Raw genomic sequence first — 13,158 nt, forward strand, 5'->3', positions numbered from 1 at the left:
ACTCTCACACCTGGTCTGGACACGTTCAGGTGGAGGAGAGAGGCCCATTCTGTGGCCCACAGACTGAAAGCTGGGCCCAACTTCGGTCCCTCCTCCCTTCCCCAAACATGGTGCTCAAGAAGCAGGATGAGGAGAACATGATCCTCAGGTCCCAGCAAAAGAGGAAGATCAACAGGTAAAGATCCATCACTGGAAGCCAGGCTCTGCCCTGTGCCCTTTTGTGTAGAGACCATCACCCAGGATAGGCCAACAAGCTCTGTCCCGACCCACCCCTGGGCAGAGGCAGGGGTTATCCAAACCCAAAGCAATTTGTCTGGCCATGGTCAACCTGTGCCAGCTGCATCAGGGTCAGTCAGGCCTTGGCACAGAGCAGTCACCAGTAGGTAAGCAGCCCCATGTCCCAAAGCCTTCATGTGAGCTGTGTATGCCCAAAGGTTTCTCTTTGGGGTTGCCCAGCTGTGCTGTCCCTCCCCAGGCTCCACAGCTTGCTCAATAACCTGAGAACAAAACTGGCCAACCAAGAGAAGCAGTTTGAGGAAGAGAAGCAGAGCCTGGCAGCCTACTGCAAGTCCATCAAGGGACACTGCAAGGAGGTGCAGAAGAGGATGAGGTGAGCCGTGCTCGGGCACCTAACCATGATGAGGCCTTGGAGCACCTAAGTGAGGTGCAGGAGGAGCTGGCCTGTTGTTTTGAGGCACAGAGCCTGGTTCCATGGGCCATCTCCCTTCTGCACAGGCACTTTGCTGCCATTGATGCTGAGAAGTTCCTGGAGGTCTGCCTCATGAATGAGAAGGAAGCCAAAGGGCTGATGCAGAAAGCCTTGGATGCAGATCGCATCATCCACAGCCAGCTGCTGGGGCTGCCCTGGGAAGAGCCTCATCACTGGTTCCTCAACAGTGTTGGCCCTCTGGAGTGTTCCAAGAAGAGGATGGCAACCGAGCTGGCTGAGGAGGTCCTGACAGGTGGGATGCTTAGAGACCTTCACCTTCCTCCCTGACAGCCCCTTTAGTCACTCCTGTCCTTGCCATTGCAAGGTGAAGTCTCTTGGTAGATGCCCCACCCCTGGAAACATTCCAGGTGAGGTTGGATGGGGCTCTGAGCAACCTGCTCTAGTTGAAGATGTCCCTGCTGACTGCAGGATAGTTGGGCTGGATGACCTAGAAAGATCCTTTCCCATCCAAACCATTCTCTGACTCTATGATCTCACAAGCCCAGGCAGAAGCTGTCCCCAGCTCTGAGCTGCCTCATGCTGCATCAGCTTGGGGATATTTGCCTTCTGCTGTGCCCAGTGCTCCCAGTTACAGACAAGTTACCCCCTGTTAGAGGGTAGGAGAGCTCTGCAGAGGGACCTTGACAGGCTGGACAGATGGGCAGAGTCCAAGGGCATGAGACTGAACACATCCAAGTGCCAGGTTCTACACATTGGCCACAACAACCCCATGCAGAGCTACAGGCTGGGGTCAGAGTGGCTGGAGAGCAGCCAGGCAGAGAGGGACCTGGGGGTACTGGTCGATGGTAGGCTGAACATGAGCCGGCAGTGTGCCCAGGTGGCCAAGAAGGCCAAGGGCATCCTGGCCTGCATCAGGAACAGTGTGGCCAGCAGGAGCAGGGAGGGCATTCTGCCCCTGGACTCAGCACTGGTTAGGCCACACCTTGAGTCCTGTGTCCAGTTCTGGGCCCCTCAGTTTAGGAAAGATGTTGACTTGCTGGAAGGTGTCCAGAGAAGGGCAACAAAGCTGGGGAGGGGTTTGGAGCACAGCCCTATGAGGAGAGGCTGAGGGAGCTGGGGTTGCTTAGCCTGGAGAAGAGGAGGCTCAGGGGAGACCTTCTTGCTGTCTACAACTCCCTGAAGGGAGGTTGTAGCCAGGTGGGGGTTGGTCTCTTCTCCCGGGCAGCCAGTACCAGAACAAGAGGACACAGTCTCAAGCTGTGCCAGAGGAGGTTCAGGCTGGATGGTAGGAAGAAGTTCTTCCCAGAAAGAGAGATTGGCCATTGGAATGTGCTGCCCAGGGAGGTGGTGGAGTCACCATCACTGGAGGTGTTTAGGAAGAGACTGGATGGGGTGCTTGGTGCCATGGTATAGTTGATCAGATGGTGTTGGGTGATAGGCTGGACTCGATGGTCTCAAAGGTCTTTTCCAACCTGGTTAATTCTATTCTATTCCATTCTATTCTATTCTATTCTATTCTATTCTATTCTATTCTATTCTATTCTAACCAAAAGCCAGCCAGTGTCCTAGAATCATTGTGGTCCTTTCCAGGTCATGGGCAACAGCTGTGATTTCCATGATGACTCCTGCAGTAATGTGACAGAGGAGCACAGACCAAGCATCATTTTCCCCCCTCTTTGTTTAAAACCATCTCCCCTGGTCCTGTCACATCAGACCCTGCTGAGAAGATTAGAATCATAGAATTGTTCTGGTTTAAAGTGACCTTTAAGATCGTCATCTCCAACCATTAGCACTGCCAGATCACCAATAACCCATGCCGAATAGAATAGAATAGAATAGAATAGAATAGAATAGAATAGAATAGAATAGAATAGACCAGGTTGGAAAAGACCTTTGAGATCCTCGAGTCCAACTTATCACCCAGCATCATCTAATCAACTAAACCATGGCACCAAGCACCCCATCCAGTCTCTTCCTAAACACCTCCAGTGATGGTGACTCCACCACCTCCCTGTGATCCTCCCCATCTTGCTTGTAGGTCCCTTTGAAATACTGAAAGGCAGCAATAAGGTCTCCCTGGAGCCTCCTTTTCAGGCGGAACAACAACTTCAAATCTCAGCCTGTCCTCACAGCAGAAGGGTTCCAGCTCTTGCATCATGATTGTGGCCTCCTCCTGTCCCAACAGGTCCATATCTTTCCTGTGCTGAAGACCCCAGAGCTAGACCCAGCACTGCAGGTGGGGTCTTACCAGTGCAGAGGGGCAGAATCTCCTCGCTTGACCTGCTGGCCACACTGCTTTGGATGCAGCCCAGGACGCGGTTGGCGTCTGGTCTGCGAGCACACATTGCCGGCTCACGTCCAGCTTTTCACCCACCAGCGCCCCCAGGTCTTTCTCCGCAGGGCTCTCGATATTCAGGGAATTTTTGGGAACTCGGGAAAAGAGCAACCTCCAGCTCCTGCAATCACAAAGGGAGGCGAACAAGTGGGTAGACGGCAGAGCCTCCGGAGAGGGGGCGAGGGGTAGTGAGGCTGTGCCTGGCGAGGTCCCGCCCCAGAGGCTTCAGGCCGGCCCCCGCCCGCTCCGTCCCGCCCCTTCGGTGCCTCCACCTCCGCCGGCACGGGCTGAGCCCCACACTACCGGCAGGCGGGCAGCCGGACCCCCTCCCGCCGCCTTGCCCGGCGCAGAGGCCGCTCCAGGCGCTGCTACTCGCCCTCGGAGTGGTAAGACACACATCCGCACGCACATCCAGCGCTGGGCACCCCATGTGCACGGGCACCCCATGTGCACGGGCACCGAGGAGTCGGCGTCCGGACACCGCAGCAGCTCCGGGACTGCGAGCCCTGGTCAGGGCACCGGAACAGCACCGGGACTGGGGCAGCGGGCACTGGCACTGCCATGGCTGAGAGGGTCCGGGTCCGGGCACCTAGGATGAGCGTCCCGATCCGGGTATCGGAGCAGCACTGAGAATGGGGCACCGGGCAGCAGAGGAGCACCGGGGGTAGGGGAGTGGGTCCGGGGACCGGGTGGCACAGCCGCCCCGAAGGGGTCTGGTGCTTCGAGACCGGACACCGGAAAGTCCGAGGGGGTTGTGGCACTGGAGAAGAGTCTCGGGAGTGGGGGTCACGTACCGGGGACCACCCCGAAGCTGAGGGTTCGAACACAGGGACAAGACCTTCGAAGGGTCCGGCCACCCCCGGCTCACTTCCCCACGTTGCCGGCTCATCCCGGCACGCTCGCCGGTGCCTGCCCGCCCTTGGTGGCTGCCAGTGGCCCGGGCCGGTGTCACTCAGGCTGGTGCCTGCCCGGGGAGGGAGCTGCGGGGTGTCACAGGCAGGAAAACGATTGCATCAGGAACGGGGCTGTTTTTCCAACTGGGGCTCTCGGGAAATCCTGCTCCGGCTTCCCTCCATCCATCGCTTCTCTCTCCAGTGCCATGGAGAGGGAAGCCAGCGTCTCGATCAGCAGCTTAGTGCCCGCCTCTGCCACCACGTCCCCCACGGCCACTTTCAAGGAAGAGCTGCTGTGCCCCATCTGCTACGACCCTTTTCGGGAAGCCGTGACGCTGGGCTGCGGCCACAACTTCTGCAAGGGCTGCGTGACCCGTTCCTGGGAGCACGGCGCTCACGTCTGCCCCGTGTGCAAGGAGCGCTCTTCGCTGGACGACCTCCGCATCAACCACACGCTCAACAACCTGGTGGAGAAGATCCTCAAGGAGGAACGACAGCGGCGAGGCCAGGCAGCCGCCCTCTGTCCCCTGCACCACCAAGAGGCCAAACTCTTCTGCCTGGAGGACAAGGAGCTGGCATGCTTTGCCCCAGCGGTTTGCTCTGTGGGGAAGGGGAGTGGGCGGATTCTTTGAGGGGTTTTGAAGGGTGGGCTGGTCCCCACGTTTCTTTGGCTTGTTGATCCTCGGGCAGGCCGGGCTGGACCCAGACATGCTGGTTATTGCAGCAGCTGATTGTTGCAGCGGTGCCTCGAGGCTGGGAGTGGTTGCACAATTTGCCCAGCCGAGGAAGGGATGTAGGATGGGGACACAACCCCGGGCCCTGCGGGGCAGGATGGGCCACGGCTGTGTGGGGAGGAGTAGGAGAGGATGGGGCTCTGGCCAGCAGCTGGGCAGCGTGCCAGGCCCCGCTGCGTTTCCCATCCAGGAAAGCAGCTGCTGCCTCCCTGAGTCACCCGTGGGGGATGAGCCAGATTTCAAATGTTGCAGGGAGGACGTGGTGCTGCTGTTGGACAAGGCCTGGCCATCTGCCCGTGGTGCTGAGCCTCCCTGGGAGCTGCTGTCAGCACCAAGACAGGCAGGGATTTGAGTGTGCACCAGCAGAAGGGTTTAAAAATGTAAGGGAGGATTCACCACGGAGCAAAGCTCCCCAGGCTCGCGTTGCCCAGCCCCGCACCACACTGACCCCATCCAGCGCTGGCAGATCTCAGGCTGCAGGAGGGGAAAGCTTGACTCGAGCGAGGATCCTGCTTAACCTTACCCTGCTGGGTTTGGTGCTCTTTTTCCACTTGGGCATAGGCTTGTGAGGTTCCTGAAGGCATTTCCTCTCCACAGGCCAAGCTGAAGAACATGGAGACCTCCCTGCGGGATAAAGTGAAGGATTTTGGGACCGCCCATCGTGCCTACGAGGCCATCTTGAAACACAACCAGGTGTGTGGCCCCTCCCCAGTAGGGCCTGATCCTGGCACACGTGTACACACGTGCACACACACCCCTGAGGTGCAGCTGGCTCTGGGGTGGAACTGTCCTGGGCTGCTCTGTCCTTGAGCGAGGGGAGCGCTGCTGGGGGGGAGGAAGGATTCCAATGAGGAATTGAGCACCAGAGGGATGAGGCTGGCTGGGACATTGATTTGTGGAGTGGAGGATCCCAGTGGGAGCCTAGCGAGTCCCTGAGCACTGGAGCTGGTTGGAAGGCTCAGGAGGAAAGTTCAGGAGGAGGCTGGGGGAGCCCAGGGGAGCTGTGGATTCTGATGGGAGGTGGTGACATCCCTCCACGGGGCAGGCGGAGGTGACGCAGCTGAGGGAGCAGATCAAGCAGGAGTTTGAGAAGCTGCACAGCTTCCTGTGCAGTGAGGAGCAGGCACTGCTGGACGAGCTGCAGGAGGAGGTGCAGCACAAGCAGGACTTCATCGAGGGCAAGATGAAGCAGCTGTTGGAGAACTGCCACACCCTGCTCAACGAAGCCAAGCAGCTCCAGAACGACCTCAAGGAGGACGACTACACCTTCCTCATGGTAAAGTCCATGCCCTACGGGGTGCCACCTCTGCCCTGGCACCCTCCTGCCACTCGTGCAGAGTGGTGGGCGAACCTTTGGGTGTTTATAAGCCCCTGGGACTCTTTACAAGTGGGGGTCTGATGCTCGATGTCTTCTTCTCTTGCAGGCTCGCAAGAACCGCAAGTGCAGGTAAGTCCTGGTCCCCACTGCATCCCATGCCGAGTGGCACAGGGTGCTGGAGGTGGCTGAGCCCCCACTATCCCTCCCTGAATGGGGTCTCCTGCCTGGATGCAGAGTGAGGTCACTGCCCCAAGCGACTTCCTGTACCAGCACATCCCTTCTGGGTCTGGGTGCTCCAGCAGAAGGTGGTACTGGAGGGCCCCAAGGCCAAGGCAGCACCCCTTGGTGCTTCTGGGCAGGGTGAAGGAGCACACATGCAGACACAAAGCAGCACCGCAGGTCTTGGGGGCAGCATTAAAACCTTGATGTTGGTGCTGAGATCGTCCCACCATCAGTGTCTACCCTCCTGGGTTGTGGAGAAAAGCCCAAAAGGAGATGGACTGTGTTAGTGGGGAAGGCTTTGCCAAAACATGGGGTGCCAGGGGATCCAACCCACTGCCTTCCTCCATCCTTGACCCATCTCTGTCCTCTGTCCCTACCCAAGGATTGCCTGTACAGCTGAGGAACGAGAGGGCATGCCTGTAGGGATGTTTTTTGACGTTGCCAAGTACCTGGGCTCAGTGCAGTACAACGTGTGGAAAAAGATGCTCAACATCATCACTGTAGGTGAGGTGCTGAGTCCCCCTCCAAAGGATGGTTGTCCCAGCACAAGCTCAAACAGCTTTTGCATGGGGCAGCCTCAAGGGTGGTGGGTTCTGGAGAGAAGAGGAGCATGGAGCAGCCATGCCTGTGGCTGATGGGCCCGAGGAGGGGAGGTAGAGAATGTAAAGGCTGCTTTGGGGCATTTGCACCCCAGAAGGGAAACCCTTGAGGGTGTGTTTCTCCATGGTGAGCTGGGGGATGGATGGATGGATGAGTGGGTGGGTGGATGGATGGGTGCAAGGACAGGTGGATGGATGGATGGATGGATGGATGGATGGATGGATGGATGGAAGGATGGGTGCAAGGACAGATGGATGGATGGATGGATGGAAGGATGGATGGAAGGATGGATGGATGGATGGATGGATGGATGGATGGATGGAAGGATGGATGGATGGATGGATGGATGCAAGGACAGGGGGATGGATGGATGGATGGATGGATGGATGGATGGATGGATGGATGGATGGATGGAAGGATAGGTGCAAAGACAGGTGGATGGATGGATGGATGGATGGATGGATGGATGGATGGAAGGATGGATGGATGGATGGATGGATGGATGGATGGATGGATGGATGGATGCAAGGACAGGTGGATGGATGGATGGATGGATGGAAGGATAGGTGCAAAGACAGGTGGATGGATGGATGGATGGATGGATGGATGAATGGATGGATGCAAGGACAGGTGGATGGATGGATGGATGGATGGATGGATGGATGGATGGATGGATGGATGGATGGAATAATGGGTGCAAGGACAGGTGGATGGATGGATGGATGGATGGATGGATGCAAGGACAAGTGGATGGAGAGATGGATGCAAGGATGGGTGGATGGAAGGATGGATGGATACCTGCAGGGCTACTGTCCCCCCATCAGCTCATCCCTGCAGCAGTCCAGACTCCTAACACACATGTCCCCACCACAGTCCCCTTCACCTTCAACCCCAACTCCGCGGCGGGCTGGCTTGAGGTGTCAGAGGACCTCACCAGCGTCACCAACAGAGGCTACAAGATGCTGGTGGAGAACCCTGAGCGCTTCACCTCGGCCCCCTGCATCCTGGGCTCTCGGGGCTTCTTAGACGGCTTCCACACCTGGGAGGTGGACCTGGGCGGCGTCACGAACTGGCGTGTGGGGGTGGCTCGGCCGCCCAGCGGCACCCAGTGGCCCTTCCACCACGACGCTCACTCTGGCTTCTGGTACATCTATCACCTGCCCGGCATCGACATTGAGATGGACGGAGCCTCCAACGCCACGCGCCTGGAGACCGCCCTGGGCAGCGTCAAGCGCATCCGGGTGGAGCTGGACTGCGATGAAGGGGAGCTGTCCTTCTATGACGCCGACCGCCGGGCCCACATCTACACCTTCCACAAGAAGTTCAGCACCGCCGTCTACCCTTACTTCTACGTGGGGCCCGCGGCCGTGGGCGCCGTGCATGAGCCCCTCCGCATCTGCCCCCTCCAGGTCCATGTCCAGGAGGATGTCTCTGTTTAACGCCGGTACCACCACCTTCACCTGCATTTGGGGTTCCCCAAGTGTTTTTTTTTTCCCCCTTCAGCTTTCCTTAGGGAAAAGAAAGGAAGGAAGAAAAGAATGAAGAAAAGAAGGAAGAAAAGCAAAGCAAGAAAAGCAATGAAAAGCAATGAAAAGCAAAGCAAAGCAACCAAAAGAAAAGAAAATAAAAGATAAAAGAAAGGAAAAGAGAGGAAAAGAAAAGAAAGGTAAAGAAAAGAGAGGAAAAGAAAAGAAAGGAAAAGAAAAGAGAGGAAAAGAAAAGATAAAAGAAAGGAAAAGAAAAGAGAGGAAAAGAAAAGAAAGGTAAAGAAAAGAGAGGAAAAGGAAAGAGCTGAAAAGGAAAGAAGGAAGAAAAGATAAGAAGCAATAAAAGTGTCTATTTAGTGTGTTTTTTAAAAAAAAGTTATTAATAAAGGTTATCCTGATATGATTCTGTGCTTCTGTGCCCCCCCCAACCCTCCCCTGCCCCGCCCCCAGCTCCTTTCCCATTGGAACTGGATGATCCTTGAGGTCCCTTCCAACCCCAACAATTCTATGATTCCTTGAACAAGCCCTTTCCTCCTCCCCCTTCTCCCCACGACTTTATCCCTTTGAAAGGCTTTTCCACAAATGCCCAGCTGCAGGAGTCTGGTGATGATGTGCAGGTTGGTGTTTGGAAGTAGAAGTGTCTCAGAAGTGGGATGAGAGGAGGCTCAAAACCACCCTCTGCAACCCCATGCTGGGTCTGCCTTGATCTGGGCTACCGCAATCCCATGCAGAGCTACAGGCTGGGGTCGGAGTGGCTGGAGAGCTCCCAAACAGAGAGGGACCTGGGGGTGCTGATCGACAGCCAGCTGAATATGAGCCAGCAGTGTGCCCAGGTGGCCAGGAGGGCCAATGGCATCCTGGCCTGCATTAGGAATAGTGTGGCCAGCAGGAGAAGGGAGGTCATTGTGCCCCTGTACTCTGCTTTGGTTAGGCCGCACCTTGAGTACTGTGTCCAGGTCTGGGCCCCTCAGTTTAAGAAGGACATCGAAACACTCAAATGTGTCCAGCGAAGGGCAACAAGGCTGGGGAGGGGCCTTGAACACAAGCCCTATGAGGAGAGGCTGAGGGAGCTGGGATTGTTTAGCCTGGAGAAGAGGAGACTCAGGGGTGATCTCATTGCCCTCTACAACTACCTGAAAGGTGGTTGAAGCCAGAAAGGGGTTGGCCTCTTCTCCCAGGCAACCAGCACCAGAACAAGGGGACACAGTCTCAAGCTGCGCCAGGGGAGGTTTAGACTCGAGGCGAGGAGGAAGTTCTTCACCAAGCGAGTCATTCGTCATTGGAACGGGTTGCCCAGGGAGGTGGTTGAGTCATTGACCCTGGAGGCGTTCAAGGGGACATTGGACGTGGCACTTGGTGCCATGGTCTAGTCATGGGGTCTGTGTTGATAGGTTGGACTCGATGATCCTCGAGGTCCTTTCCAACCTAAGTTATACTGTGATACTGTGTGATACTGTAACAAGAGCAGGCAGGCAGAAAACAAAAGGGAGATGCTGAGGCGTGCGGTGTGGGGTGTCCAACTTCATTACGTCAGCTGATGTTATCCATGCCCAGATGAGCATCCCTGGATATGGGGAGAGGAGGAAAATCGGTGTGAGCATCCAATTGCCATCCCTGTGCTGTCCCCTGGTGCTGTCACCACCACTCCCCCTCAAAAGAGGGAACCTAAAACTGGGGGTTTGTGCAATAAATGGTACCTGCATCTTTGCTGAGATTAATTCCATTGCCCTGTGGTGAAGGCACATTATGCCCCGATACTGAATCTTGTCCCAGCATGTGGGCAAGTTCCCCCTCCTCCTGGAGGAAGACAAAAGCCAAGGCATTAGCCAGGCTTGCACGCACCCAGCGCATGCAGCGCTCGTGCTGACACCACGTATGGGCATAATTCTAGCTTCACACTTTCTATAGGCTGAAGCCAGTTGCTTATGAGAGTGCCCATTGGTCAAGCCCAGCCTCGAGGAATCTATAAGTATTACCCCAGTTGGTAAACACGTTGCCCCCTCATTTACTTTGTCTCTATGCTTGCTCGAGAGAGTAACTCTCGAGCTGCAGCCTTTGCCATTGAGCTTATTGTTGTTAGCTTCTGTTATACATGCACGCATACTGGAAGCCTCTGCATCGTTGAAGAAGCCCAGAGGGAGGACCTTCGCTGAGCCTGAGGAGTTCAGCGTTGCTGCAGCCGGCCGTGCCGATCAGGAGAGCCCATCGTGCCACCGGAGGACTGGACCAAACCCCCGAGGGTAAGATCTGCCCAGTTGCCGGGGAGAAGGGACTTGATCCATACCGAGTCCACGTATGCTTAGCCCCGCCGTAGCGGGAGAGGAGCCGCCGAGTGCCGCTCTGAGGAGCCGCCGAGTGCCGCTCTGAGCCCTGTGAATCCCAGGGAAAACCAAAGCATTGTTCGTGCTTATACTGCACCGGACCCGGGACCACTACGAGAGTCCTGTTGTTCCTTTAAGCTCGGTAAAGAGAATCCGCCGCCTAACGCAGCCGCATTCTCTCCCCGAGGCTGTTTGCATCAGCCCCGAGAACCGCCGTGGTTGGGCCGACCCCCGTAGCTTCGCCTGCTTCCGTCGTTCGAGCCCGCCTACCGGCCACCGTTGTCCCACCCTGCCGTGCGAGCCGACTTCTGAGGGCCGATCCCACGGACCGACCCTGTCCAGGACCGATCCCTGTTATCTGAAGGGAATTGAATATCGTCCACGTGCTTTCCACCCACTAGCACTCAGTTCAAAGTATCCGCGTCTAGCAGAGTAAGCGCTGACGCACAGAAAGATTATAATATTGCTGTGTATAGCCAGAAGCCGCCCGCGTCCCGCCGAGTCTCCATCTAGTGGCCAAGCGGCGGAACTGCACCCTTCGTTATATAAATACAGAAAGGGTTTATAGATAGTTCAATTACGTTATAATCATAACACTAAGCCAGTTGTGGAATCTATTTCACGAACGTGCACTAGAACATGTATATAAGTTGGTGATTCATCGGTTATTAATAGTTTGATAATTAATAAATTTATATTTTCATAATTCATATTTCATATTAATAAATTTAATAACCTCTTCACCACATGCCCCAGACACAAAGAAGTGCCTTGACGTGGAAACCAAGGCAGTGAAGCTGCTCCTCCCACCAGCATGGACCTCTCCTCCGGAGGACATTCATCACCCAGCCTGCAGCAGTGGGTGATGTCTCCCTGGGGCTGAGCATTTATTCACAGCTGGAATCGTTTAGGCTGCAAAAGACCTTTAAGATCATCAAGTCCAGTCATTAACCCAGCACTGCCAGGTCACTACTAAACCAGCACCACAGCTACACAGCTTTTAAACCCCTCCAGGGATGGGGACTCCATCACTGCCCTGGGCAGCCTGTCCCAGGGCTTGGCAACCCTTCTGAGGAAGAAATTGTTCCTCATGTCCAACCTAAACCTTCCCTGGCAGAACTTAAGGCAGTTTCCTTGTGCCCTGTCACTTGTTCCTTGGGAAGAGACTGAGCCCCACCTCACTCCAACGTGCTTTCAGGGAGCTGTAGAGAGTGAATTCTCCCTTGAGCCTCCTTTCCTCTGAACGACCCCAGTTCTCTCAGCCTCTCCTCGCAAGACACGTGCTCCAAACCCTTCACCAGCTTTCTTGCTCTTTGTTGGACATGCTCCAGCCCCTCAAAGTCCTTCTTGTTGTGAGGAGCCCAAAACTGAACCCAGGATTCACTGAAGGATGAAGTTGAGGGGAGCTCTGATAAGGGACAGGCGGGGTTTGTGTGGGAGCCTCCTTAGTAGCCAACACAGCCTTCCCTGACCCTGAGAACCAACCTGGGATATGGTGGGTACTGCTGGCAGGACCTTCTCCAAGCTAGAGAGAAGACTGAGAGGGCATCTAATCAATGTCTATAAATATCTGAGGGTTGGGTGTCAGGAAAGAAGGGACAGGGACAGCCTCTGCTCACTTGTGCCCTGTGACAGGACAAGGATGGAAACTACAGCACAGGAGGTTCCACCTCACCATGAGGAGGAACTTCTTTACTGTGAGGGTGACAGAGCACAGGAACAGGCTGCCCAGAGAGGTTGTGGAGTCGCCTTCTCTAGAGACTTTCCAGCCCTGTCTGGATGCATTCCTGTGTGACCTGTGCTGGATTCTATGGTCCTGCTCTGGCAGGGGGGGTCGGACTTGAAGATCTCCAGAGGTCCCTTCCAACCCCTAACATCCTGTGATCCTTACAGCTATTGGAAGGATATAATATTAGTTCAGTATTAGCATCAGTATTATTTATATTATTAGTATACCATCATCAGTATATCATCATCACTGCCACACCTTGAGTCCTGTGTCCAGTTCTGGGCCCCGCAGTTTAGGAAAGATGTTGAGCTGCTGGAAGGTGTCCAGAGAAGGGCAACAAAGCTGGGGAGGGGTTTGGAGCACAGCCCTATGAGGAGAGGCTGAGGGAGCTGGGGTTGCTTAGCCTGGAAAAGAGGAGGCTCAGGGGAGACCTTCTTGCTGTCTACAACTGCCTGAAGGGAGGTTGTAGCCAGGTGGGGGTTGGTCTCTTCTCCCGGGTGACCAGCACCAGAACAAGAGGACACAGTCTCAAGCTGCGCCAGGGGAGTTTCAGGCTGGATGGTGTTGCAAGAAGGGGCCGCTATACGATCAATGTGATCAGCGGAATCCAACTTTATTGAGCATCAGACACATCTTATATACAGTTTGCTATAATTATGCCCACTTGGCAACATACTATTGGTTTCTCTCTAAAAGGTTACATCATTGTTTTCACAACTCTGTGGAATTCTTCTATCCGGCCTAATTGCTCTCTTTCCCAGATCTCGCCTCCTCCTTATCTTGCTTGCCTCCCTTCTCAGGGGCAGCTGGACTTCAGCATACCAAGCAATCAGCACTTTCTCACAGCTC

The 13,158-nt window shown here is 55.4% G+C and overlaps 1 pseudogene; it reads left to right on the forward strand.

The window, feature by feature from the left end:
* Positions 1-605: 605 nt before the first annotated feature.
* LOC137456843 (E3 ubiquitin-protein ligase TRIM35-like) lies at positions 606-8,659 on the forward strand (annotated as a pseudogene).
* The last annotated feature ends 4,499 nt before the right edge of the window (positions 8,660-13,158 follow it).

This window comes from Melanerpes formicivorus, unplaced genomic scaffold (assembly GCF_026170545.1).
Source record: "Melanerpes formicivorus ecotype bairdi unplaced genomic scaffold, bMelFor1.0.p_v2 SCAF_140, whole genome shotgun sequence".
In the NCBI taxonomy this organism is placed as follows: domain Eukaryota; kingdom Metazoa; phylum Chordata; class Aves; order Piciformes; family Picidae; genus Melanerpes; species Melanerpes formicivorus.